Here is a 25914-nt window from a genome sequence, read left to right on the forward strand (position 1 = left end):
AAGAAAGATACAATTATTTTATTTCTCCATGAAACACCAGCTTTAATTCCACATTTTGGAAAGATAGGATGACAATAAATACTCATATGTTTTGCATTTTTTAAAAGATAAAAGTTAGTGAGAAAAATGCAAACTACAGTGAAAGTCTGTGGTTTAAATTCCCTCTTTAGATTTTATAATAACCTTTATCTTCTTGCATTTTCTCCCTTTATTATTAACACAGGACAACCAGATTTCATTATCTCCTTTTAAATTATGTTTCTTATTTCTTTGTTTGGCTCATTTACTTATTTATTCCTTTAGATGTGGATTGATGAGGGAGGGGTCAAAAAATGAAGACAAACAGAATCTTTCTGTGCCACCTTTTATAAGAGAAGTTAGATTTTATTTTCTTATTTAGATTCCAAGAGAGGCTTCATTAGGCTTAAAGGCGTGGGTGGCAAAGAGATTTTTCTTTGAGGGAAAAGGGGCTTATTCATTCAATAATTATATCTGTGAGTAGACGAGGAAAGGATCACTAAACAAACAAAAGTGCTGAGACAATTAACTATTTGGGAAAAAAATCAAGTTAAATCTCTTCTTGCCATAGAATAAAAATAAATTCAAGATAGACTATGATTTAGGGGCGCCTGGGTGGCTCAGTCATTAAGTGTCTGCCTTCGGCTCAGGTCATGATCCTAGGGTCCTGGGATGAAGCCCCACATCGGGCTCCCTGCTCAGGGGGAAGCCTGCTTCTTCCTCTCCCCCTCCCCCTGCTTGTGTTCCTGCTCTCGCTCTCTCACTCTCTCTCTGTCAAATAAATAAAATCTTCAAAAAAAAAAAAAAGATGGACTATGATTTAAATGTGAAAAACAAATACATGAAACCAAAGAAGATATAACTGATTGTTGACCATAGGATGTAAAAAGAAGAAATCACAATAGAAAAAATAATTACAGATTTGTAAAAATAAATAAATAAATAAAAATAAAAAACAAAAGAAGGAGAAATTATTTTATAGCAAATAAAATTATTATGAGCAAGTAATACATATAAAGTGTTCCTATTAAATAATAAGAGAAATGTTTAAAACTCCTTTGAAATTGGCCAGAGGACATAAACAAGTAATTCAGTGAGGAAATAAGAATAATGAATACAGAAAATAAATTCTATCTCCCTAGTAATGAAAACACAATGATGGCTCTGGTTCTGGTGAAGATGGGATAAGCAGATTCTACCCTCCTCCTGCTGCTAATTACAAATAAAACCCTGGACCAACATAAAGCAACGATCAGAGGATGCTGAAAGGTGGAATCAGGAAGATGGTTGGGCTACTGAAGGAGAAGGACTTGACGGTGAGTTCCCTGGGGTTTATTTTTGTCTCATGTATATTTTGGTCTGGGTGCTGAGCTGCCTGCAACACAGAACCTCCAAAGGGTACAGTAAAAAATAATGTCCCAAGAAAAAGTCCGCTTGCCTCTATCCAGAGGACTGGGAAGAGAGAGGCCTAATAGGATGGATCCCTGTTAGCCTACCTGCCCTACTAACCCCACAAAAGAAGCAGCTTCCTCCTCAGCCCACCACACAGCTGTAGCGTATAGGCAGTGTCCCTTTCTTTGCCTCTCCCCAGGGAGTACATCCACCAGAGTCTTGGCATGGGGGCCCAATCAACTCACTCCTCACACCGAGCAGATGCCCCCCGGTGTGACAGCTACAGATAGAGTGGAGTGGAGCTCTACAGGACTATCCACACCCTCACTAAGCAAACGTAAGCAGAGGCAACATCTCTCTTCTTCCCTCCTCACCCTAACCAGAGAGCGGGGAGAGGATGCTGAGAAAAGGAAGCTAGAAAGGAATCACTTATATCTGTGTGCGAAGTCCCAGGTTACCCTGAAGCGGCCCATGCATGAAACCAACCAGAATGAACATGGCAAATGCTCTGAGAACTGAATTATGGTATCACATATCACCCAGGCTTCAGGTTGTCCTCCAGGTAGTGTGCACAAGTGGGGCTGACCAGAATTGCACTACCAGAATAGAGGTGTGTAGGGGATAGGAGAAATAGGTGATGGGGATTAAGGAGTGCTCTCGTGATGAGCCCGGATGCTGTAGTGTTGAATCGCTAAATTGTACACCTGAAACTAATATTACACTGTAGGTTAACCAACTGGAATTTAAAAACTTAAAAAAAAAATAAAGGCTTTAAAATGAAATTGGCATTTGAACCACAGCCTTCAGGATCACAGATACAAAAACTTAACAAAACATTAGTAAATACACAAAAGAATAATGTATCATGACCAAGTGGGGTCTATTTCAGGATACAATGTTGGTTCAATACACAAAAATGAATTAATGCAATCTGCCATAGTTATAATCTAAAGGAGAAAATCTATATGATCGTATTGATTGAGGCAGAAAGTCTTATAAAATTTAACTCCCATTCCTGCTTAAAATTTTCAGCCAAGTAAAAAACAGAAAGAAACTTCCTCAACATGATAAAAAGCATCTACAAAACAATGTACAGCTCACATCATATTCAATGTGACAGACTGGATGCTTTCCCCCTAAGATCAAGAATAAGGCAAGTATGTGTACTTTCACCATCCTTTCCAACATAAGGACGTTCTAGTTTGTGTGACAGGGAAAACAAAATAAATATAGTTTGGAAAAAAGGAAATAAAAATTTTCCCTTAGTGACTGGTGGTTAGGCAAAGAGTTCTTAAATATGAGATCAAAAGGGTGATCCATAATAGAACCGATAAATTAGACTTTATCAAATGAAACACTTTTGTACTGCTGAAGGCACTGTTAAAAGAAGATACAAGCTACAAATTGGGAGAAAATATTCGTAAGTCAAAATGGAGGTTTTTTTTTTTTTCCACAATGTAATTTCTAAGGTAGTCTTTAAAGATCATATGTATAGAGCTTTGCGCAGTGGCAGTATCGTAGCCAATGAGGTTCATCCGAGGCGCGATTATTGCTAATTGAAAGATCATATGTATAGAGACAATATAATACCATGGGAAGATGCTTATAATAGAATATAAAATGAGTTTAAAAACCAGGGCACAAAACTATATATATATATATATATATATATATATATATATATATATATATACACACACACGTATTATATATGAATATATTCGTATTTTATGTAGTTTATCCAATTTAATATATATTTAATTACTAAAATTTGACAAACATATTTATTTACATTTGCATATAGGTTATATATTATCTTACATATTTTATTTTATATGTCACTATATTAAATGTCTCTTTTATACATTTATATATTTAAATATACATACATTAATATAATGTTGATAGTGATTATTCTGAGTAGTGAGTTTATAGGTTGCCTTTATTTAATGCTTTATGTTTTTGTCACATTTGGGAGTGTGTCACATATGTAAACATGTAATAGTATCATAATCTTCATGTGTCACATATGTAAACATATAATAGTATCATAATCAGAAAAATGCTATGCCTTGAGAGTCAAGAGACCTGGTGGCTAGTCACTGTGTTGCCACTAACCAGGTAACCCCAGGTAAACCGTCAAAACCTTCTCCTTCTCAATTCCCTTAGATGTTGAAGGAGGAGTTACATGATATCTTTTCAGGGTTCCCCGCTCTGTTATTTCACAGTTTCAGTTAGCAAAGCATGCATGAGACACTATACGAGGCAACACAAGATAGAAAAGATGGACTTAATCTCAAGGACCTGAGTGTCTCATCAGGAGTAAACAATGGTCTACACATATTAATCCGTCTAGCATGAGGGAGAATCTGGTGAGTGCCATGAGGGGTTAGTGGAGGAGAAGCCACATCTGGCAGGGTGAGCAGAAACATTTTCATGAAGGAGTTAGCATAATCAGCCTTATCTCTTCCACTCCCAGTTCAGCTGATTTTCTCCTCTATAATTTTCTCAATTGGCTTCCAATTTTATTCCATTAGTCGTTTGGATCATTATTAGTTTTTATTTCAATTTCCTCTGCAGTGAGCCCTGTCAGCAGCCAAAGAGTGACATAAAACCAGTGAATTGGAATCCAAAAGAACAAATCGCAGCTCAGTTAACAAATATGTTGGCTAAATGCCGGCCTCAGTAGGAAACAGTCAGCCAAAATATTTATCAACAGGATTTTAATTCTACAGTTTGATTTAAATTTCTGCTCAGCTGAGTGTGGGGTATATCTAGCTGGTTAACTCCAGAATTCTAATCAAAGGACCTTCAAAGCAGCGAGACAAATACTTGTGTTAGTATTTCAGTTGCCAACTTTAGATGGTATGGCTCTTGAATACCTTCAGACAGCACCCTGAGTCCTTGGCAGCCCTTTAAGAAGTCCCATAGTGTGTTCATTATCTAGCTTTTTGTATTTTGCCACTTGAATGCCCTCACATCCGCAGAGTGGGCTTCTAGAACACAAATTCTGGCTTGTTAATGACCTGGTCTTGGTAGGAAATGCACTTGGAGTTGCTTTCCCAGTAGTAATGATACAAATAAGCATTCATACTACCTCAGGAGGGCTTTCAGGTGTGACCATATATGGGGCCACTGACTGTGTCATCCCCTTGGGGAAACTTCTACTTCTCAAGAAGTAGGGTAGCTTCCTGTCCACCTTTTCTGCTGACTCCCTCCTGCCTGCACCTGCATTATGCTTCTGAACATAGTTCTTCCCATCACTAGCTAGTAAGGAGGGGAAATGTTGTCCTTCCAGCTCCTGAGGGAAAAGTGTAGCACCTGCATCATGCTGAGCTTGGAATGGCTAGAGAGGTACCATCAAATTACTGCACTGAGAAGGGGAGTTAAGTGGTGTCACACAGGGAAGTACCAGAGCTGACAAGAGTATAGGAAATCAATTTTTGGTTCAGATTCCCATGAGGAAGTGACTGCATCTTCCCAAAGGAATATAAACTCCCCCTCCTTTCACTGCCACCAGGCAAAGAAATTCCTACATAGAAAAAGAACATAGGGTATTTAGATATGCATAGGAATAAAGGCGAAATTATATCACTAAAAAGTTTAGAAGTCATCCATCATTGTAATGGACATGGAGATACACCACCCAGATCTTCCTTTAGGGAAGGAGTTGTCACCCCTGCAGTTGGGAGTGCTATCGATAGACAGTCCTCAATATCAGCTTCTTTGGAGATCACCTCAGCCCCAGAGCCAGCTCTACACCATGGGGTAGGAGACATTGTGATATAAAAGAGAAGGTGGTTTCCTGCCATGCTGGGAAGAAATAAAAATTCTGCCTGGAGGGGTATATATAGATATGGATGATATAGATCTAGATATAGATCTATATCTAAAAATTCTGCCATATATATATGAATATAAATAAATATATATATACATATATATATATATTAGAGAGAGAGAGAGAGAGACTGAGAAAGAGGGAGAGAGGGGTGTTGAAACACAATTTGAAGTCTGCCCCATGCCTTTTTCTTCAAGCATAAATAGAATGAAAACTTAGATCGGCTTGGGGCCTTCTTAGAGTGCCCCTGACCAATTTAGGCTACCACAATAGAATAAAAATAGAATAGCATTTTGAATGAGAGGGGAGGGGTAAAAGTATATGTTTCGGTTTCCCAGTACCTATAGGTGGTTTGCAGAACTTTCTGCAGGAAATAGAAATAGCTCAAAAGGGCCAATCACCTGGGAAAAAAAAACAAAAACCAAAAACCTGCCATTGAGATGATGAGGACATAGACAGAAAGTCAATAGGTACCATGAACATCAGCAGGTGCTGGAGCTCCACTAACGTCCAAGTGGATCCATTTCCCAGGGCACTCAGTACAATGGATATAGACATTTACTTCAGAGGAGACCAGGAAGGATCCAGATGACTGCACAAAAGCCAGCCACCCTTCCTCTCATGCCAGGTAGCTATCTATGCAGTGTCCATCTGAACCCAGGCACCGTATTGGAAAGAGAAGTCTCCTTGAGACAGAAGAATTCCCTGGATAGGAAGTATGAATTTTGAATTGACTCAATTTAAATCTTCAATTGACTATTTACTCCAAAATGGTTGTGTTAACCTAGATGAGACTTATAAACCAGAAATGACAAAGTTACCTCCAGCAGGCAAGTTTAGGGTCATCCCCATCCCCATCAAGCAGAAATGAGGGCTCAGGAGTAAGTCATATTTTGCTGTAGAAAAACAGATCTTTTCACAGTTGAGTTGTCACTGAGAAATTTAAGCCATCTACATATCTTTAAAAGTAACATGAAATGCTTGATTCCACTAGATACACATCTGAAAGGTGCTCCATGATGGGAAGAACAAGAGATGATGCACAATATTTACCCACTGGGCAAATAAGGCATGTAAGAACAATGCACAGCTCAATGAGCTGAGTCCCACAAAATTGCTCCTTTTTTTTTTTTTTTTTTAATGCAGGGCTTGAACTCACAACCCTGAGATCAAGACCTGAGCTGAGATCAAGAGTCGGACACTTTTTTTTTGTTTAAGAGTCAGACACTTAACTAACTGAAACACCCAGGTGCCCCCGCAACATGATTGCTCGCAGACCCAATCTCACCCCTTCCACCAATATGCAACGCTACCTTGGGCTGCCTTTAACCATCTCTTCATCTCAATTTGTCTGCTAGTAAAAATAAGTAGAACCCAATAATATTAATCATAAAACATTTTAAAAAGTGAAATGACAATAATTAGATTCAGAGAAAAACAAATCTTATCTCTACCACCCCTATCTCCATATATGATACCCAATATGATTCTGAGAGAAGGGGGGTTGGCAGTTGCTGACAGAAATCCAGAAAATCTGCAAATTATTTATGCAGAAACTGAGTGGGACAGGGCTTGCTTTTTGAATTATGCATGCTTCTGCTTTATCAAATCCATTCCTCCCCACACATATTATAGGAGTTGTCATCTCTTATTTACACAGCACAGGGTACATTGCTCAAATAAAGAGGGCAAAGCGCTATGGTGCACAGAATAGAGTGTTTACATTGAAAGTGTGAGTATTTATTAATCAATTCTATACATTTTAGTTACATTTTTTAAAGATCATGTAATGTGTGTTGACAATGTCCATGATTTAAAAAAAAAAAAAAAGTCATTTCCTCCCCCGCTATTCAGCAGGCTACTTGGACAAGCAACACATTATTTCTAAACCGTAGTTTCAAGTTTTACACTAGTTTCAGTTTTGTGATCATTCTGAGCTTCATTCTTCTCCTGTGCAAAATGGGGTAACAAGACCTTCCTCAAAGGTCACTGTGAAGATGAAAAGATAGGCTGTACATATAGCAAATGGTGTGAGTCTAGCATGATAAGGACCTTTTTTCCTTTATCCCTGGGTCACCAGTGTGATCCTCTGCCCTGATTTCCCTAGCCTTGTATTGTTAAAGGAGACCAAGGGGACTTACTGCCATGAGGCCGTTTAAATAGCATGGATTCTTTTTCCCTGACCTGGTCTGAATATGGCCCCAACACACACACAGATGAATAGTGTGAAGACATGGGGAAGGGCAGTGGTATGGAAGCAACACAAAGATATAGGGGGAAAATTAATTGAAAGAACGTTTTTTTCCCTCCATTTCCTTATCCTTGATTACCACCTCTGCACAACACCCCCGTCCCTAACCCCCATGTTGGCCCCAGTCTGTGTTCTAATTACAGCATATACAAATGTCTGCTCATTCTCTAAGGTCTCTGTAACATTTTCTTTGAGTCCTCCAGAAAGACAAAAGCAACTTTTTCCTATAAATGACCCTAAAGGTCTCTGTATGTTCCATATATATATATGCCATGTTCTCTTATTTCAAACCCATTCTATCCACCAAACTGTGGCTCCTTGAAATTGATATTGTAGTAAAAAATAATTGTTAACATGTTATTACTGTTAACTATATGCCAAGCAAATAGTTTTAATAGATATCTTATAAAATATTCAGAAGTCATTGTTTTAGATACTATTATCATCCCCTTATCTACAGATAAGTCGATGGAGGCTCAGAGAGGATAATGGACAAAAGATCATAGATCCATGAAAGAAAAGGGTAGGTATTTGGGTCCAGGCTGTCAACTCAGTAGCTTAAGCATTAAGGAACTAGGCTGTGATGTCCATACCTCATGGCCCTTTCCACACCAGAGTCCCTCATGAGGCTGGCATAGTGTAGACACCCAATTCATGCCGGTTGTCTGATTTCAACCTTAAGAGTATGGAACAGGATAGATCATAGAAAATATAATCACTTTCTCATTTTTGATTTTTTAATTGCAGTCCCTATATATGTATGTATATATACATATATAATAACCTATATATATAATTTATGTATATCCTATATATAAACCATGTATAAACATTACATATTTGTTTTATATTAATATTACATATATATATGACAACGTTACATCTTGCCCAGCCTCAACCTTCCTCTTTCTCTTTCGAAGTTCTTCAGAATGACCCACATGACACTGAAGCATATTCTGTACACTATACAATTCAATACTCTTAGAAAAGTGCTATGAGTTTTATCCCATCTGCTACTTCTAGTTTATACATTCATTATTTAGTTATAATTACTTTCCTTGCTAGTTCTTTTATATATTTCAACTTCAGTTGAGATAAGAAGATGATTTGGGGAAATATCTAACAGAAAAAAAGAAAAATAAACTCTCAATATTTTGATTTCACTTGTATATTTTTACTGGATTTAAGACTTGCTGAAAAGTTTTAGCAAATTGATTTAAAATACTAACTCCTACTGTATATGACTATAACATCATCACAACCATCACCATCATTATTACCTTATACTGAATATTAATTCTATGCCAGGTACCATGCTCAACCATTTAAATATATTGCCCCATTTAATCTTCACCACAACCCTCTGACATATGGCTAACTCCATTTCACAATGAGGAAACTGAACCTTAAAAGGGCTAAATATCTTAGCAAAGTCACATCCAAGTAGCTGACCCAGGACTCAAACCCAGTGTGTTCTCTGACATCAGCATTTTTGCTCTTTACCATGTAGATCTGCCTTCCAAAGTTTACACTGCCCACTCATTTAACTGTAGTCAAATCTGAAAACTAAAGTTAACTGTAACATAATTCTAATAGTCTACTTAACTTCATCAGGAAAAACATGCCATGCCTTTAAGAACTCATGACAGTCAAGAAACACAGAAATGGAACATGGCTCCAAGATCATTAATATATATCTAAGGATATTTTTCTGCTACTTTCATATATTTCCTTTAACATAAAGGACACTTAATAAGCATATTGATTGAATGAATGAACAAAGAGTTGATGAAATTGCCACTTGACTAGGCATGAAATTATTGGTCCGTACCCTTCTTGCTCAAAGACTATGTAGATTATTCAGTTTCCTCTGGCATTTAATGTGGCAGAAATTGGACACTAATTTGGTTTTGGTTCCCTCTAGAATATTTTAAAAGCACCTGGATATTTACAGGCTTTGTATTTTTGCTTTGTGTCAAAACTTTAGCTGCACTTAATTGAGGACTGAGTCTTTCTCCATGATTTTTTAAAAAGACTTTATTTATTTATTTGACAGAGAGAGAGAGAGAGAGAGAGAGCACAAACAGGTGGAACAACAGAGGGATAGGGAGAAGCAGGCCCCCATTGAGCAGGGAGCCCAACCCTGGGATCATGACCTGAGCCAAAGGCAAACGCTTAACCGATTGAGCCACCCAGGTGCCCCTTTCTCCATGACTTTTACTGAAATGGGATAAACCTTTTCAGTTTGCATCCTTGATTCTATTCTCAGTTCTGGAAGGTTAAGTGAAATTAAATTAAACACTTGAAGTTTGATAGCATAGAGGTCAATAGCACAGAGATTAAAATCAGACTGCCTAAATTCTAATTTTTACAAGCTATGCAATTTTGGGCAAGGTGCTTAACCTTTCTGTGTCTATTTCCTATATGTAAAATGGGGGGAGAAAGGTATAGTTAATTCATGGAGTTATTATGAGTTAATACATGTAAATCATTCAGAAGTGCTTGGCACTTAGTAAGTATATATTCTTTAAGAATATCTAGTAATAATTAGTAATTACTAATTAGTAATTAGTAATAATATCTAATAATTCTCAGGATCCAAAAGACATTCATTTAGCACAGATGCTCTGGAATGAGCTGATGATGTCTTCTTGATGGAATAAATTACAGAAATCACTATCTCCCCACCATGTCCAGCTACCTGCATTCTTCTTTAACCCTTCACTTACTGTGTTTTATTGTCAGAACTCTATCTTTAAAAACCCTTTGCATCACCCCAGTTACCCCGGGCACAGCCTGCTTCCTCTTACCCTCATTGCTTGTTGACAGGGAAAAACTGTGTCAGGATATATGTAGTAAGAGAGGTACTAAGGGCTTGGACTTATGCAGAAGGTAGATGAAAGTAGTGAATCAGCTGAGAATTTACTAGGAACATTTATAGAAGGCATGGCAAGGATAGAATAAGTTGACTGCTTCATGAACTCATATCCACACAGTAAAAATATGTTCCGTTTTCTGCCTGGTTCAGACCCTACTAGGGAAGTGAGAAAGTATTTCCTTACTTCTTTCACACTGGTGAATGGCTTCAGATGGCAGGCTGCCTCCTAAGATTCTCAATTCAGCTCCATGAGATTTAAAGTGTATGGAAACTCGTCTAGAGTTGAGTCTTTCTCAATGTTTGGAGGAGTTGTGGATTTTCTTCTCCTCTGCTTTTGGTGATATTGCTGCATGGAGTTACTACTAGCTAAATGTCACTTTTAAATCAGTTGATTTGCTTTGTTTTTAGCCTTCTTTTGCAAACAACTTGATTCTAGCCTTTGGGATCCACCTTGTCTCTGCACCGAATTCCCAGATTTTGACGATTTATGTTCACATCTTCCCTACACCAATTTCCATGCTGTGTACCAAATATCTCAAACTTAGTGGTGTAAAGCCACCATTTAACATGCTCATGGATTCCATGAGCTCCTCACAGCATGATAGCTGAGTTTCAAAAGCAAATGTCCTCCCAGCCCAAACCAGGCAGAAGCTCTATTCCCATCTATGATCTAGCCTCAGAAGTCACATAGCATCACATTCACTATGGTCACAAGTCACAGCATGGGAAGAGGGATGTCGAAGTCCTATTACAGAAAGAGCATGAGGGATGGTCAATTACTGAGGCCATCTTTGGAAAATACAATCTGCTACACTCCCCATGCCCCCAGACTCTAACTAACTTGGGCTAGTGTTCTCTCTCAGGCATAGTATCTCATCACTGGCTCCTCATAGGCTGTGTCCCTGCCATTCTTCTTCCAGATGCTGGTATCTTACAGCTTTCATCTCATTTTCCTCCACGGCTATGTCCTGGACCCAGCTGTCCACCTGCGCCTGCTTTTGCTCATCACCAGTGTTTCTACTCACTGTCAGTTTTATCTGATAAAAGTTTTTTATATGTGCCCTTTGCTTTTCTGCCTCTTCCCCAGTAAAGCACATTCCATTCATTTCATCATTAGTCATAACTAGTATTCCTATTTCCAAAAGCTAATGTTCTTAATGATTTATTTTCCTGCATCTCTGGGCATATATGATTAAGTATAACTGAATGCATTGCTGACCCTGTCTATTCAGAGAATAAATCTGGTTCTTTTCTGACTTGAAGCAAAACTGGAAAGAGAATCATGAATCAGTAGAGGTTGAATTCAAGGCTACTGCTAATCAGGTGTTAAAACATCAAAATAATAGGGTTTCACTCAAATCCCACACACTGAGGTTTGTCCAGATGGGCACAATGAACATTAAGAGCCAGCTCAGAAGCATGAAGATTACCAACCACTTTAGAAACCCAACTGTTTAAAAAAAAAAAAATCCCACTATTTCAAGACAGTACTAAAAAATTCAAATGGAGAGAGAAAACAGATATTACCTGCAACAGATGGACTACTGTCAGATAAAAGAGAGAAAATGATGACCATGGATTTAAAAAAATAATTTAATTGATTATTAAAGACTACTTGGAATACCAACTATAATAAAGAAGAAAATTAAAACATCTCATTTGCTCATAACACACAGATAACCAGTCTGTACATTTTAGTGAGGCTTTTTTTTTCTGGTAACTTTGTGCATATAACAACATATTTTTCATAATTTTTTAAAAGATTTTATTTATTTATTTGGCAGAGAGAGACACAGCGAGAGAGGAACACAAGCAGGCAGAGTGGGAGAGGGAGAAGCAGGCCTCCCATGGAGCAGGGAGCCCGATGCGGGGCTCGATCCCAGGACCCTGGGATCACAACCTGAGCCGAAGGCAGATGCTTAACGACTGAGCCACCCAGGCACCCCTATTTTTCATAATTTTAACAGAAATGGGATATTACCCCTCCATTTAAATATCCTTTTTAAACAGCATTATTTCATGACCTATATCATTAAATATTGTTTGAAAATCTCATTGTTAATGGCTGAACACTCGTGAATTGTATGAACATAATTTATGTAATCACTTTCCTATTGTACATGTAGGCTGTTTTCATATTTTCACTATTATAATAACATTGTGAGAAGCACCTTTCTCTATACATAAAGTTTACATATTCATTAGATTCTATTCCCACCAGCAATCATAATGGGTTTAGAGCATCCCTCCCCCGCACCCTCAACAATCCTGGATATTATCATTTTTAAAAACCTAAGTAATTATGATAATTAGAAAATTGTATCTTATTTTAATCCACACTTATTTGATTATTAATGGAGTATTTTAAAATGATTGTTAGCCATTTAAGAGTCTGTTTTAGGAACTATCTGTCCATAGTCTGTGCCCATGTATCTATTGGGGTGTGATAATATTTGTCAGAGTTCTTAACTGCAAGGAAAGAAAGAAAGAGAGAGAGTAAGGAGGGAGTGAGGGAGGAAAGAAAGAAAAAGAGAGAGTGACAGAGGGAGAGAACTGTGTTTATAGGATTTGAGGTCCTTCCCAGGAGTCTGTAGGAAGGCTTGAATACCAACCTCAAGGCTAAGCAGCCAGGAAACAGGACTAATGCCTCCCTTTTTAACTGATTCTGGTGAAGAAACTACTGCCCCTATGACAACAGCCACCAAAAAGAAAGAACTCCTGTCCCTTGTGTCTCGTTTCACTAGCTTTGGAGTCAAGATTCAGCAGCAACATCACCAATTTACAGAACCTGAGACTTTATGGGTGTAGGAAGTTATTGTACACAAACTTATAAGATGGAGATTTCCCAAATATAGGAATAGGTGTGGCAGCTGAATGAACTGTGAAGCCCCTACTATGCTTTGTAATGTGGGCCTCTTTATCTCCTGGCTCTTGGCCTAACCCAAGCCCATGCAGCCAGTGGGCCAGCCTAAGTGAATCAGCAATAACCCAGATTTGCACAGCTGAGAGCATACTTTCATGCAGTTGACACAGTCATTTGGTCTTGCCATTTATTTTATCTAATGGGGCAGGAGAGCCACTGGAAATAAAAACCCACTGCATAGTCAGTCCACCACACAGTTTTTTTGCTCTCTCCTTCCCTCAGTTCCCTCTAGCATGCAGAAGCCTTTCTGCTATTGTGCCAATGGCTTTTCAGGCTTCTATCACCTTAAATTAAGCTTTTCACAACTCTGATATTAATTTAATTGACATTTCCTGGGCACCTACCATGCATAGGTCCACTCAAGCTACTCCAAGGGTTTCAAAATCTAGGTTATTGCTGAACATGTTGCATTTATGCTACGTAGGTGGTCCAAATGCTTCCAACTAGAAAACTCAAAATTGAGTGCTTCTGTTCTCCCCTCCTGATCCACTCTACTTTTCACTGTCCTGCCTTCTGCTCCAAAGGCTGACCTTGCCCCATGGCTTCTGGCTGGGTTTGGCTGAGTGGAGCAGAGCAGGAGACTGGAAGAAGAGAGATGGAAGGCTGGTGTTTATTCTCCCAGCTCCTTCCTGTATTTCTGCTCTCCACATAGCTCTGTCCCTGGTGCTAGCGAGCACTCTCTTCTTTTGCCCCCACAAGACCCCAGAGTGACATTGGTGCCTCACTGCCCCTGGGCACAGGACGGTTTCCATCTTTGTGAATGGTCCTCAAGTTGCCCAACTTGATATGCCATCTCTTTCCTGCCATGACCCTCAGACACATCAACTGATAATACAAGAGTATTATGATGCTAAAGAAATAATAATTTTGTTCATTAAAAAATCTTATCATTATGTCTGCAATTTACTTTGGAGTACATTTTTTAAAAAGATGAATTGATGGATAGAAATGTGATAAAGCAAATACAATAGAATGTTAATGGTAGAATTTTGGGGGTGGGTATATAAAATCTCTCCAACATTTCTGAATGTTTGAAAAATTTCACGAGAAAATGCTGGGGAAAGTCTATCACCACAAATATGGAGGAGACTTAAGAAACTACAAAGGAATATGACAAGCTTGATGAAATGGACTATTGGTGAAAAAATAGGATACAACAAAAGCGACACAAGAAAAAGCAGACAGTTGAAACTGTCTAATAATCATTAAAGAAATTGGAAAAGTTCTCAAAGTATTGCCCCCTGAAGCATGCTAAGTTGTTATAGTCTTACAGGTAAGTTCTTTAAGGAATTGAAGGAATTAATAAACCTATACTATAAATACTATATAATCAGAATTTCTGTCTGCATTTTTCATTGTTTCTTTAAGAAGTATCCCCCAAAGTGAAATGACTAGTTCAAAGTGTAGGAAAATGTTTGAATCTTGGTTCTCTTGACTAGTTTATAGTAGGAATAAATAGCAGTGTATTATCACTTGCACATCTTACCACTGTCCTGCAGCCAATCCGATATGTGTATCTTATGTATCCTCTGGGTTTGCAGGCAGCACCAATGCCTCTCTTCCCAATGTGCTCTTGCAAAGCAAATCACACATTTTTGACATTTGTTGTGATATCACTAATTTGAGAGGAAAGTAAACACTAAATTAGGGTAACTCGTGAAGAATTAGAATGTAGATAGCAGTGTGATCCTGCAAAGCAGAACTGCTTTCTAAAATAAACAGGTTCTGAGAGACAGACAGACACAAACACACACACACACACACACACACACACACACACACATACTGCAAACTTGGCTCTAGATTTTTCTATTCTTCTTTAATATTTTTGATTTTATAGGCTGGGTAAGCAGCATTTTCCAATTCTTCCAGGTCTCCTCACTCTAGGGAGGCTTCATAATAGCTATACATAATTTTACTCAATCACTGAATTCTCAGATTTTAATCCCACATGAGTTTCCCAAAATAACAGTGGGACCAGGGAAAGTATGTTCCGGAAATAAGCAACACAATAAGAGGGAATGTTCTACAGCTTTCATATAATAGCAGAACCAATCAGGCCATGCCATGATGAAGAGCAGCAACAGTCCAGAGGGGATTGGGAACCTCCAACACTTAGAGAGAACACACCTGTACTAAATGTCATGTATTACCAAAGTCGATGATAACAGCTAGCGAGAGTGGTTCCCTGGCACTGTCACCACTGCCATTTTCCAGGATATAAACAGGAGGCCAAAGTTCTGGTAAACAATCAAAGGAGCTAGGCCATACTTAGTGTCTCTGGGGATGATGTGCATGAACACTGGAACCCATGTGCCTCTCCTCTGCAATGGCTGAGGACCACTGAGAAAGCCCAGTGATACCACAGGAGTTAGCCTACGGAGCACAGATGACAGCAAAGAACAGACATGCTGATATCTCCATCAGCCTGGAGAGAAATATTCACTAAGCCATTATTAAAGGAGCAAGCAAAGCAAAGCAAAATAGAAATGGAGGGCCTAGAAGGAGGGAATGGAGAAGGGAAATGCATGCTGTTACACAGTCTTAAAATGCAAGTATAAATTTTTGGGACACTATCAAATAAAGAAAGTGAAAGCACATCAACTTTGGAGTTAAGTCTATATTAGAATCCCAGTGCTATCACTTACTAGCCATGTCACACTGATTAAGTTACTTGTAAGTAAGCCCTTCTGAGCCTCTGACTTCCCATCTCTAACTGAAATAACACCACCAAAATCACAGGCTTTCCTGTAAAAGTTATTTTGAATAATATATTAAATACCAATACAAAGCACATGAAAGATGCTCAAGTGCCTGATACCTGCTGTTACTCAGATTTCAGCTCGGGTCTCCATGCCCATAGAGTTAAAGGGCCCCAACTTCATACACTATGGAACTCTAAAGACCCCTCCATATTTTTTAAATTCTCAGGAATGTGTATGTGCATGTGTGTTGGGGTGAATGGGCAAGGAGGAGATTTAACTCAATAGATCAAATTACAAAAATGTAGTTTCTTTTATTTTCTATTAAGTCATCTCATCTTTTTCTCAATTTTTGAAGAAAACATGCATGTGCCAATTAAAAGTGACATTCCTCACATTAAAATATACTTTCTAGTTATTTCCACCTCTTCGGGTAAATACTCTGTCAATTGTCAAATTCCCCCATCATGTGTGTTTTTCTCTTTTCTTAAAGGATCTCTCCACCTCTCCATCTTTCTACAAGAAGTCTGGGAGCAGGAGGAAGGGATGTCTGGTCTTCTGTCATCCTTCCCTATAGTCCCTGATGAACTCAAGGCTGAGCACAGGTCACCTCACCCAGGATTTAGGCAGTGGGCTTCTGTCCTCAGTGCAACACTGCTCCACAGCTGGGGTCACCTCAACCTGTGGTTGAGGCCTGGGTTCTCCTTGCTGACTCTGCCATCAGCTTTTGCAGGCTCAGCTGATCTTCTGAGCTCTGACTATGACTCCAGTTGAATAGCAGCTTGGCCAGTCCTTCTTGAAGCCCTTGGCCACAGGGTCATTTTGGCCAGAGATTGCCAGAGAATAACCTTCATATATCTACATATTTGCACTGAACACAGAGGTAAAATGTGGTTCTTTCCTCATTATCCACAGGCTCTGGGAACAGTGGGGTGGGTGTTAGTGGGAAAATAATATCAAGTTCTGCGTTCTACATTCTACGATGCCATTTCAATCCTACTGTGGTCACCACATGTTGCCATGAGGCAGCTCTGCCATGTCTCTTCCCAGTTTCAAACAGGAAGTCCTCTCTGCTTTTGGCTTCTTCCTCAACCTATCTAGGGTTTCTTCTCAGTTCCTTCAAGCTAAAGCCAATGGAATGGAGAAACTGGATTCCTAGTGAGGCAGAGCCCTTACTTCAGACCCATCTCCTCAACTATCTCTTTCCTCACTCTGCTGAAGACTTCCCTGTCCACTTCTTGCCAGATGGTTCCTTCCCTATATTCATAGTCTGAATTTTCTCTACACCAGAGTTTGGAATAACATTCTATGATCAGAGCCAGATAGGCTTGAGTCCTGATATATAAAGGGGAGCTTCTGCAATTTAAGAAATCCTTTTAATCTTCAAGACAATAAATAGTTGCACACTAACTCTCTCTGATTGTTTTAATAATCCCAGCACTTCTTGAGGCAAAGTTTTCCTCTAGTTGAACACGGGTGTCACAAGCAAATGCTAACAGGGAAAATATATTAACATATCCTAAAACATTCGCATCATTAACAGCATCTCCTTGGTTGTCTCTTATCCCAATTTCCAATTCCAACAGATCAGGTCAGGTCTTGAATCATGTTGCCTTGCTGAACCTGCTATCTCCATTATTTCCCACCTAGACTCAGATGTGAAACTCAGATAGTCCTGGGATTTACACACACATGCAGAAGGAGAAACAGACACCACCACAAGTCTTTACGATACACAGAACAAACTTTACTGAAGGGTAGGGGGGATACAGATGAGGGATTTATACTTCTGGAAAGCAAACTACCAAAGTTGAGCATTAGGCAATTTTGTTCTTAAAAGTCCATTGGCCTGCCTACCACTGGTGATTCTTCACAGGCAGCTTCCCACTCCTTAGCCCAAACCATATCCTTCCTAATCTCCTTTTCTCCCCCTCTTTACCCCTCCTTTCCATCCTGACTATTCTGAGTTCTGAGGCAGCTCTTCTCCAGCTCCAATGTATATGTGAATCATCTGGGGATCTTGCTACAATGTGGATTCTAATCCAACAGGTCTAGGGTGGGCCCAAGCTCCCAGGTGTTGCCCATGCTGCTGGTCCCAGGATGATACTTTGAGAAGGCTCTTGGGAATTCCATATTTTTCTTTTATGCAGATCAGTTCTGCTCTTCCAGGCTCCTATTGCCAAGCTACATTTCCAAACCCACCTTTTGGCCTTTCCAAAGCCATTGTTCTGCTTAACAAGTGGAAAGTGTATTTTGTACAATCTACTTCCTTGGAAGGCAGCTTCATTTAAAAAAGTAAAGTGTTTTTGGTTTTTTTGCATCCAGATCAGCAGCCCTCAGTTATCTGTGTATCCCTAACAGAAAGCAGGTATTACCAGTGGCCAGTCTTGTTTTCTGACTTCTACCCCACCCATTCCCCTACTCTTCCTTTCTCCCTACTTCATCTCATCCCAGAATACGGCTCATTTAAGAAAGCATCTGTTTTAAGCTGACTTCCTTCAAGCCTGCACCATATAAGCAAAAATGACAAATACAGAGGCAAAGACTTCTTGTTGTTAAAAATAAGAAAGGAAAGGAGAAAAAATACCAAGCCAATGAGTTGGAGTTTGCCAGGGAGGCTGCTAAATTTGTTCTGCTATGAATTCAAACTGGGACACTGGGAACTTCATATCGTAACTACTTTATTAGGTGATTAGTTATTAAAAATGCCTCAAAGAAAAAAAAAAGTACCGAAGAAGATTTGCACCCAAACCCTATTTTGGCTCATCTGAACACAGAAGCACTTGAGAGATGTAAAATTCTTTAATCACTCCAAATTGCCCAAGCGCAATCCAGGCCAAGAGCATCAATTGCTTCTAAAATAAGATGCAGGTGTTCTGAAAATTCTAAAGCAGCCTGCTCATTTTAAATTACTCTTAACTCCATGTGCCCATAGGGGAGGGAGGACTGAAGAAGGCATTTTCCATCACAGCCTTACTAGTGAAATGAGAGTGCTGATTCCAAAAAAGAGAAAAAAACATAAAAACAAAAACAGAGATACAATCCATCTCCTCTTTCTGTTTTAGCCACCTAATCGAGGTTGGAGGAGCAGATATACATCCTCAGGGGAATTCTCACTGAACTCCTAGTCGTAGATTGCATCGCTGGTCACAATTTTTTACCCTTCCTGACTCCATGCCCTTTGCCGGTAGTTTTTCTTCGCCCTAAGGGTACAGAGTGTATTTCTCTACACTTTGACTCTGGGTTGTCCATGTTACTTTCCTTGACAAGAGAACAAAGGCAGAAGGGACAGTGTGTTAACTCTGAGCTCAGGCCTTAAGAGGCCTTCTGTGACGCTTCTTGCTTTTTGGGACTTTCACCATTATCATGATAGAATGTTCCTGGATAACCCTCTGGTCCAAGGAAGAGGATAAGAAATTCAAGGAACAGAGTTGCCCCAACCAAAAAGAACATGAAGGAGCCCAGCCTAAACCATCTGGCCCTCAGCCAACCCACGGACCCCTGAGCTAAATAAAGTCATATTTCTGGTGCCACTGAGTTTCTATGGTTATTTGTCCCACACCATCATTGTAGCAATAGCAAACTGATATAGTACTAATGCAGGGCATTGAGAGCTGAGAGTAGGTACTCTGTCCTTGGTCTGTTGCTATAAATAGATCTTTCAAGGTACAAATGCAATATTCCATTGTGTATAAAATTTGGAGTATTCTGATTGGTGTCTCCTTAATATTTGGAGTATATGTTTGGTTGATACACTCTGCACAATCCATCACTTCTGTTTTTTTTCTGAATTTTAAAATACTTTTTAACTTTTTGGCTAAGATCCAGGACTCCTCTCATCTGTTTAATATTACTAAATCTTAGGATAGTGACTACTTTTAAGAAAATATTTTCTGAAGGTTCTTGATATAGGACCTCAGAAAAAGTATACCTTCCCCCATGGGGACTGTGTCTATAGTAACTGAAGACATTCTGCTGTTTGTCCTGGGAGAATATTCATTGGATCAGAAAGCAAGCAACACTGAATTTGAATTATAACTTGCTAGCTATGTGGCCTTCGACAAGGTACTTAATCTCTCTGAGCCACAATTATTTGATCTATAAAGTGAAACCTAATAGGGGAATTAAATTAGGGAAGGATTATAGAATACCCAGCATGATACCTGACATATATCAAAACAGATACTCAACAGATATTCATTTTTCCCCCCCTTTACTCCACTTCTAATCTTACACAAGGAGCTACTATGGCTATGTGGAAGAACAGTCATTTTTGTGTTAAACTAAGACTGTTCAATAAGGATTTCCAGAAATCCTAATATGTGCCAAGTGCAGCACTTCACCAGGGACACAACATGAGTGAGACATGGTCGCTGGCTTCAGTGAACTGAAGTGTAGTGGAGGACACATTGGGGTGGGCACTATTTTAAGTGCTTCACATACATTATCTTTTTTTTTTATTTTTTTATTGTTATGTTAATCATCATACATTACATAATTAGTTTTTGATGTAGTGTTCCATGATTCATTCTTTGTGCATAACACCCAGTGCTCTACGCAGAATGTGCCCTCTTTAATACCCATCACCAGGCTAACCCATCCCCCCACCCTCCGCCCCTCTAGAACCCTCAGTTTGTTTTTCAGAGTCCGTCGTCTCTCATGGTTCGTCTCCCCCTCCGACGTACTCCCCTTCATTCGTCCCCTCCTGCTATCTTCTTCTTTTTCTTTTTTCTTAATATATGTTGCATTATTTGTTTCAGAAGTACAGATCTGTGATTCAACAGTCTTGCACAATTCACAGCGCTCACGATAGCACATACCCTAACCAATGTCTATCACCCAGCCACCCCATCCCTCCCACCCCCCACCACTCCAGCAACTCTCAGTTTGTTTCCTGAGATTAAGAATTCCTCATATCAGTGAGGTCATATGATACATGTCTTTCTCTGATTGACTTATTTCACTCAGCATAACACCCTCCAGTTCCATCCACGTCGTTGCAAATGGCAAGATCTCATTCCTTTTGATGGCTGCATAATATTCCATTGTGTATATATACCACTTCTTCTTTATCCATTCATCTGTCGATGGACATCTGGGCTCTTTCCACAGTTTGGCTATTGTGGAAATTGCCACTATAAACATTGGGGTGCACGTACCCCTTCGGATCCCTACATTTGTTTCTTTGTGGTAGATACCCAGTAGTGCAATTGCTGGGTCGTATGGTAGCTCTATTTTCAACTGTTTGAGGAACCTCCATACTGTTTTCCAGAGGGGTTGCTCCAGCTTGCATTCCCACCAACAGTGTAGGAGGGTTCCCCTTTCTCCACATCCCCGCCAACATCTGTCGTTTCCTGACTTGTCAATTTTAGCCATTCTGACGGGTGTGAGGTGGTATCTCACTGAGGTTTTGATTTGGATTTCCCTGATGCCGAGAGATGTTGAGCACTTTTTCATGTGTCTGTTGGCCATTTGGATGTCTTCTTTGGAAAAATGTCTGTTCATGTCTTCTGCCCATTTCTTGATTGGATTTTTTGTTCTTTGGGGTGTTGAGTTTGATAAGTTCTTTATAGATTTTGGATACTAGCCCTTTATCTGATATGTCATTTGCAAATATTTTCTCCCATTCTGTCGGTTGTCTTTTGGTTTTGTGGACTGTTTCTTTGGCTGTGCAAAAGCTTTTTATCTTGATAAAATCCCAATAGTTCATTTTTGCCCTTGCTTCCCCTGCCTTTGGCAATGTTTCTAGGAAGAAGTTGCTGTGGCTCAGGTTGAAGAGGTTGCTACCTCTGTTCTCCTTTAGGATTTTGATGGACTCCTGTCTCACATCTAGGTCTTTCAACCATTTGGAGTCTATTTTTGTGTGTGGTATAAGGAAATGGCCCAGTTTCATTCTTCTGCATGTGGCTGTCCAATTTTCCCAACAACATTTGTTGAAGAGACTGTCTTTTTTCCATTGGACATTCTTGCCTGCTTTGTCAAAGATGAGTTCACCATAGAGTTGAAGGTCCATTTCTGGGCTCTCTATTCTGTTCCATTGATCTATGTGTCTGTTTTTGTGCCAGTACCATACTGTCTTGATGATGACAGCTTTGTAATAGAGCTGGAAGTCCAGAATTGTGATGCCGCCAGCTTTGCTTTTCTTTTTCAACATTCCTCTGGCTATTCGGAGTCTCTTCTGGTTCCATACAAATTTTAGGATTATTTATTCCACTTCTTTGAATAAAGTGGATGGTATTTTGATGGGGATTGCATTGAATGTGTAGATTGCTCTAGGTAGCATTGACATCTTCATAATGTTTGTTCTTCCAATCCATGAGCATGGAACGTTTTTCCATTTCTTTGTGTCTTCTTCAATTTCTTTCATGAGTATTTTATAGTTTTCTGAGTACAAATCCTTTGCCTCTTTGGTTAAATTTATTCCTAGGTATCTTATGGTTTTGGGTGCAATTGTAAATGGGATCGACTCCTTGATTTGTCTCTCTTCTGTCTTGTTGTTGGTGTATAGGAATGCCACTGATTTCTGTGCATTGATTTTATATCCTGCCACTTTACTGAATTCCTATATGAGTTCTAGCCGTTTTGGGGTGGAGTCTTTTGGGTTTTCCACATACAGTATCATATCATCTGCAAAGAGTGAGAGTTTGAATTCCTCCTTGCCGATTTGGATGCCTTTGATTTCTTTTTTTTTTTTAAAGATTTTATTTATTTATTTGAGAGAGAGAGAATGAGAGATAGAGAGCATGAGAGGGAAGAGGGTCAGAGGGACAAGCAGACTCCCCGCTGAGCAGGGAGCCCGATGTGGGACTCGATCCTGGGACTCCAGGATCATGACCTGAGCCAAAGGCAGTCGCTTAACCAACTGAGCCACTCAGGCGCCCGCCTTTGATTTCTTTTTGTTCTCTGATTGCTGTGGCTAGGACTTCTAATACTATGTTGAATAGCAGTGGTGATAGTGGACATCCCTGCCGCGTTCCTGACCTTAGGGGAAAAGCTCTCAACTTTTCCCCATTGAGAATGATATTCCCTGTAGGATTTTCACAGATGGCTTTTATGATATTGAGGTATGTACCCTCTATCCCTATACTCTGAAGAGTTTTGATCAAGAAAGGATGCTGTACTTTGTCAAATGCTTTCTCTGCATCTATTGAGAGGATCATATGATTCTTGTTCTTTCTTTTGTTAATGAATTGTATCACGTTGATTGATTTGCGGATGTTGAACCAGCCTTGCAGCCCAGGGATAAATCCCACTTGGTCATGGTGAATAATCCTTTTAATGTACTGTTGGATCCTATTGGCTAGTATTTTGGTGAGAATTTTTGCATCCATGTTCATCAAGGATATTGGTCTGTAATTCTCCTTTTTGATGGGGTTTTGTCTGGTTTTGGGATAAAGGTAAGGGTGGCCTCATAAAATGAGTTTGGAAGTTTTCCTTCCATTTCTATTTTTTGGAACAGTTTCGGGAGAATAGGTATTAATTCTTCTTTAAATGTCTGATAGAATTCCCCTGGGAAGCCATCTGGCCCTGGGCTTTTGTTTGTTGGGAGATTTTTGATGACTGCTTCAATTTCGTTAGGGGTTATAGGTCTGTTCAGGTTTTCTATTTCTTCCTGGTTCAGTTTTGGTAGTTGATACATCTCTAGGAATGCACCCATTTCTTCCAGGTTATCTAATTTGCTGGCATAGAGTTGCTCATAATATGTTCTTATAATTGTTTGTATTTCTTTGGTGTTGGTTGTGATCTCTCCTCTTTCATTCATGATTTTGTTGATTTGGGTCATTTCTCTTTTCTTTTTGATAAGTCTGGCCAGGGGTTTATCAATCTTGTTAATTCTTTCAAGAACTAGCTCCTAGTTTCGTTGATCTGTTCTACTGTTCTTTTGGTTTCTATTTCATTGATTTCTGCTCTGATCTTTATTATTTCTCTTCTCCTGCTGGGTTTAGGCTTTATTTGCTGTTCTTTCTCCAGCTCCTGTATGTATAGGGTTAGGTTGTGTATTTGAGACCTTTCTTGTTTCTTGAGAAAGGCTCATATTGCTATATACTTTCCTCTCAGGACTGCCTTTGCTGTATCCCAAAGATGTTGAACAGTTGTGTTTTCATTTTCATTGGTTTCCATGAATTTTTTTAATTCTTCTTTAATTTCCTGGTTGACCCATTCATTCTTTAGTAGGATGCTCTTTAGCCTCCATGTATTTGAGTTCTTTCCGACTTTCCTCTTGTGACTGAGTTCTAGTTTCAAAAGCATTGTGGTCTGAAAATATGCAGGGAATCATCCCAATCTTTGGGTACCAGTTGAGACCTGATTTGTGACCTAGGATGTGATCAGTTCTGGAGAATGTTCCATGGGCACTAGAGAAGAATGTGTATTCCGTTGCTTTGGGATGGAATGTTCTGAAAATATCTGTGAAGTCCATTTGGTCCAGTGTGTCATTTAAAGTCTTTATTTCCTTGTTGATCTTTTGCTTAGATGATCTGTCCATTTCAGTCAGGGCGGTGTTAAAGTCCCCCACTATTATTGTATTGTTGTCAATGTGTTTCTTCGCTTTTGTTATTAATTGCCTTATATAATTGGCTGCTCCCATGTTAGGGGCATACATATTTACAATTGTTAGATCTTCTTGTTGGATAGACCCTTTAAGTAGGATATAGTGTCCTTCTTCATCTCTTATTTCAGTCTTTGTTTTAAAATCTAATTTGTCTGATATAAGGATTGCCACCCCAGCTTTCTTTTGGTGTCCATTAGCATGGTAAGTGGTTTTCCACCCCCTCACTTTCAATCTGGGGGTGTCTTTGGGTCTAAAATGAGTCTCTTGCAGACAGCATATCGATGGGTCTTGTTTTTTAATCCAATCTGATAGGCTGTGTCTTTTGATTGGGGCATTGAGCCCATTTACATTCAGGGTAACTATTGAAAGGTATGAATTTAGTGCCATTGTACTGCCTGTAAGGTGACTGTGACTGTATATTGTCTGTGTTCCTTTCTGATCTATGCTGCTTTTAGGCTCTCTCTTTGCTTAGAGGACCCCTTTCAATATTTCTTGTAGAGCTGGTTTCGTGTTTGTAAATTCCTTTAGTTTTTGTTTTTCCTGGAAGCTTTTTATCTCTCCTTCTATTTTCAATGACAGCCTAGCTGGATATAGTATTCTTGGCTGCCTATTTTTCTCGTTTACTGCTCTGAATATATAATGCCAGTCCTTTCTGGCCTGCCAGGTCTCTGTGGATAGGTCTGTTGCCAATATAATATTTCTACCATTGTAGGTTACATATTTCTTCTCCTGAGCTGCTTTCAGGATTTTCTCTTTGTCTCTGAGACTCGTAAGTTTTACTATTAGATGTCGGGGTGTTGACCTATTTTCATTGATTTTGAGAGGGGTTCTCTGTGCCTCCTGGATTTTGATGCCTGTTTCCTTCCTCACATTAGGAAAGTTCTCTGCTATTATTTGCTCCAATATACCTTCTGCCCCTCTCTCTCTTTCTTCTTCTTCTGGGATCCCAATTATTCTAATGTTGTTTTGTCTTATCATATCGCTTATCTCTCGAATTCTGCCCTCGTGATCCTGTAGTTGTTTCTCTCTCTTTTTCTCAGCCTCTTTATTTTCCATCATTTGGTCTTCTATATATCTAATTCTCTCTTCTGCCTTATTTATCCTAGCAGTTAGTGCCCCCATTTTTGATTGCACCTCATAATAGCCTTTTTGATTTTGACTTGGTTAAATTTTAGTTCTTTTATTTCTCCTGAAAGGGTGTCTCTAATAACTTCCATGCTTTTTTCAAGCCCAGCTAGTATCTTTAAAGTCATGATTCTGAACTCTAGGTCTGACATCGTACTAATGTCTGTATTGAGTAGGTCCCTGGCTGACGGTACTATCTCTTGTTATTTTTGCTGAGGTGATTTTTTTCATCT

General features: G+C 39.2%; 1 protein-coding gene and 1 non-coding gene across 8 annotated transcripts in view; one reads left to right on the plus strand and one right to left on the minus strand.

The window, feature by feature from the left end:
- The window catches only part of CPNE4 (copine 4), a 499753-nt gene that overhangs the window by 284843 nt on the left and 188996 nt on the right, over positions 1-25914 (minus strand). The window lies entirely within an intron of this gene.
- Positions 2906-3045, plus strand: LOC113918979. Its single transcript, XR_003518738.1, has one exon. It is a non-coding gene; the product is annotated as a U4 spliceosomal RNA (small nuclear RNA).

This window comes from Zalophus californianus, chromosome 1 (genome assembly GCF_009762305.2).
Source record: "Zalophus californianus isolate mZalCal1 chromosome 1, mZalCal1.pri.v2, whole genome shotgun sequence".
Classification (NCBI taxonomy): domain Eukaryota; kingdom Metazoa; phylum Chordata; class Mammalia; order Carnivora; family Otariidae; genus Zalophus; species Zalophus californianus.